This window comes from Garra rufa, chromosome 5 (genome assembly GCF_049309525.1).
Source record: "Garra rufa chromosome 5, GarRuf1.0, whole genome shotgun sequence".
NCBI classification, from domain to species: Eukaryota; Metazoa; Chordata; class Actinopteri; order Cypriniformes; family Cyprinidae; genus Garra; species Garra rufa.
Window position 1 is genome coordinate 54244389 of NC_133365.1, and position 4227 is coordinate 54248615.

A 4227-nucleotide genomic window follows, 5' to 3' on the forward strand; every position below is an offset into this window, starting at 1 on the left:
TCACATGCATTCTCGTCATTCTTTACGATTTCAGAAAACCTAAAGGAATAAATCAAATTAAAGCTTGATTGACTGCCAGTTTACAACATTCCCCCCCCCCCCCCATATAAGATCTATTGTTTAGTCTCCATTATTATATTAGATGATATGATTTTTTATTTGTTTAGATTTTTTTTGCACCCTCAGATTCCAGATTTTCAAATATCTTGGTAAAACAAAACTAAACTATAAAAAAATGTACATAAAAAAATACCTGAAAACTACAAATGTTTCCTTGCTGACTAACTGACTAAATAAGTTGAAGCAATAAAAGAATTGCACAATATTTACATTTGAATTTGCAAGAAAAAAGTCAGAATTCAAAAATGAATAAATTAAACTAAACTAAATTTAAATTAAAGACACTGTTAATTCAACAGTAACTTGCTGCCTAAAAAATATTAAAAATGACAAACACACAATTTAAATTTACTAAAACTTAAAACAAAAAATATATTTCAATCTTGTACTGTACTTTTAAGTTGCAGCACCTGTTAAGTTCAATTGCAAAAAAATAATGATTTTTAAATTTAACATAAAAATATGTTAAAAGAATGAAAATTTGATACCTGTAACATTTCTTAGGATAGAAACTGAAATCCTCCTTAATCTTTTTTCAGTCTATTTCAGTCTATTTCAGTGTTTGTACTTTCTACACAATTTTTGACTGGAAATTGTTTCAAATTATATCCTACACCAGTTTATTTAGTGTATTTTAGTCTTTCTTTGCTTAAAAAGTTTCACATTAAATTCACTTGCAACTTCTTTGTAACCAATTTTTTTTTGCAAAATTTACAAGCCATTTCTGAGTTAAGATTGTTCCTAAACCAAATTTTGTGCATGTTTTAATTATAAAAAAAATATTTAAAAATGACAAGTACACAACTTAAATGTACTAAAACTTAAACAAAAATTAACCTCAATTTAAATTATAAACTCCAATAAAATTGCGATTTCTTATTTTCTAAGAGCATCTTTACATTGTGGACACAATAATATATATTATACATATATACATATATACATATATATATATATATATATATATATATATATTTTTTTTTTTTTTTTTTTTGGGATCGGTAAGATTTTTTATGGGTTTTTTTTAAGTCTCTTATGCTCCATTTATTTGATCAAAAATAACTGTTTTTTTATTTTATTTAATTTTACTAAATGCATAAAAATATGTTAAATAAAAAAAGAAAGAATGAAAATTTGATACCTGTTTCTACTTTCTATTCGTTTTTTTATTTTATTTGTTACGATCAAGTATAAAATCTGCAAAAGCAGTTAGACATCTATGAAGTGTATATATAGTATATATATATATATCAGTGTAAAGTAATTGCACTCCTCGTCCATAATGAGCACATACAGTGAGATAATATTCTCATAAGGCAGAGGTCAGTGATCTCTGTCTGTCTGCTGTTATTAGTGTCTCTGAGGTGAGATTTAATTGCTTGTGTCTCATATTCCCCACATGAACAAGCTTCACTCCGTCAGTCTGCGACACATATCAACATCTAATCCCATTCTAATTGACTCTGAACTAAACACCACAGTCTGAACCTGACAATGCACTGATTCTGCAAGAACTGACTCAGAAATAACTCAGAAATCACATTAGAAAGACTTTTCCTATAGCAGAAAGAGAAATAATTAAGAAATAATGGCAAAATTTGTTTTTTAAATTATAAACTCCAATTAAATTTGTATTTCTTATATTCTAAGAGCATCTTTACATTGAAGATACAATGATATATATTATACATATTTTATCTATTTAAAAAAAAGTACTGTGTATATTTATGTATTTTTAAATGGGGAAAAAAGTTATATTATTGCAATTCAAAATATATATATTTTTATTTTAATATACTTTAAAATATTATTTATTTCTGTGATGCAAAGCTGAATTTTCATCAGCCATTACTTCAGTCTTAAGCGTCACATGATCCTTCAGAAATAATTTTAATATACTGATTTACTTTTATTATCAATGTTGGAAACAGTTTAATATTATTTTGGAACCTGTGATACTTTTTTAGGATTCTTTGATGAATAAAAGATTAAAAAGAGCAGCATTTATTCAAAATAGAAATCTTTTCTAACAATATAAGTCTTTACCATCACTTTTTATTAATTTAACACATCCTTGCTGAATAAAAGTATTCTTTCAAAGAGAAAATAAGCTGACCCCAAACTTTGAACAATGTGTTTATTGTTACAAACTTTTTCTATTTTAAATAAATGCAGTTCTTTTTAACATTTTAATTATCAAAGAATACTGAAAGAAGTATCACAGGTTGCAAAAAAATATTAAGCAGCACAACAGTTTCCAACATTGATAATAAATCAGATTAGAATGATTTCTGAAGGATCATGTGACACTGAAGACTGGAGTAATGATGCTGAAAATTCAGCTTTGCATCACAGAAATAAATTATATTTTAAAATATATTAAAATAGTAACTAAGTAAAATATATTAAGTAATAGTAATAGTAACCACTACTTTAAATTGCATTAACATTTCACAATATTAACGTTTTTTTTTCTGTATTTTTAATCAAATAAACACAGCCTTGATGAGCAGAAAAGTCTCCTTCCCAAACTGGAATATATACAAGTTTGAGATTTTGAGCTTTTTGGTTTTTCATAAAGTGTTTTTTTTTTTTTTGTGGAAGGAAAACATCCAAAAGACACCTTTAAGTGTCTCTTTTTCACTCACTTTATCTATTTGTGTCAATAGATTTAAATTACAATGCATATTCTTAAAGGCCATTTTCTCAAAATGAGTTTTTTCTTCTACACTGAGCCATAAATCTCCACTTCAGTAGCACTTACACACACCAAACTTTACACTTTTATTCCTGTCTATATCCTGAAGGATTTTGCAGAGGGATTTGTTCATATATGATTTGTTTGATTTTATACAACATTTTATTATCCCAAAAATGGTAAAAATACTTGTGAATTATGGAGTGACCAAAATCCTCTCTGTAAAAACATTTGACTCTAACATGTAAAAAAAAAATTCAACAAGAATTTGAAATGGACTTCATCCAGTGTTTAAATTTTTGTATTAGAAATGTATGCAAATTAGCGCATATTTCATTAAATAATGCCTCATTTGCATATTAAAAAAAAACATTTTAGAAAACTTTTAATACAAAAAATATTTGCAATTATCAAAGAAATCAATCAAGGGGGTAAGTAAGGTGATAACTATTAGTTATTTTTTGCAGTGTCTGGCCTTAAGTCTTTTTGCACTAACACTGTTGGTGGTCTCTCTAGTTGTGCATTTGTCTCTTTGCAAAAACGGTTTACTTTTTACTATTTACTTTCAGCAATCTTCTGTTCAATGTAAGTGCAGCTCCATCAACACAAATTATGGCATAATGTCTATTACCACTGAAAATAAACACTATAAATCCAACAAATGTCAAACATACAGTTTGGAAAGTACAGCTACAAGATTCAAACATTACACGTTAACATGAGACTCGTCTGCAAAGCTGAAATCCAATATTTCACCTACTGTCATGACTATTTAAATCCACTAAACCAGTGAGTCCATAGAGAGCCTATACAGCTCATCCAAATACATACATGACCTGCACTTCTCTGCTCATGTGCACTTAGTTCTGTAAACATATTTTTTTCACTTGAACTGTAAATAATGATCATATAAGGGGCTAAGTTTGGCTTTTTCCTGCTGGTAGTTAATGTAATTACATTTATGTGGGCAAAAAGCATCTTTCTCTATTGATGGCCATGCATTCATGCTAAATCATTCATGCAAAATTGGCCATGCATTAATTTTTATGCATGCATTAAAAACATTTCTGTAAGCATTTAAATAAAAATATATAATTATATTGCATGTTGGACCAATGCACAATTTTCAGGGCTCTTAAATGTGTAAATGGTCACCAGTCGATAATTTGTAATTAGGCTATTTGTGAAATTTACTGGCAATTTCTGTTTGAAAAAAGTTAAGTAAATCTTTTTTCCCCAGTTTATTTCAGTCTCTCTACTTCAACCTTTTTCTGATAATTACTTGTGAAATTTACAAGTTAAAAAAGTACAACATTTTAATAATAATAATAATTTGTGATTTTTACAAGCAATTTCCCAGTGAAAATTGTTTTAATAACTTTTAAGTCTTACATTGATTTAAATGTGTG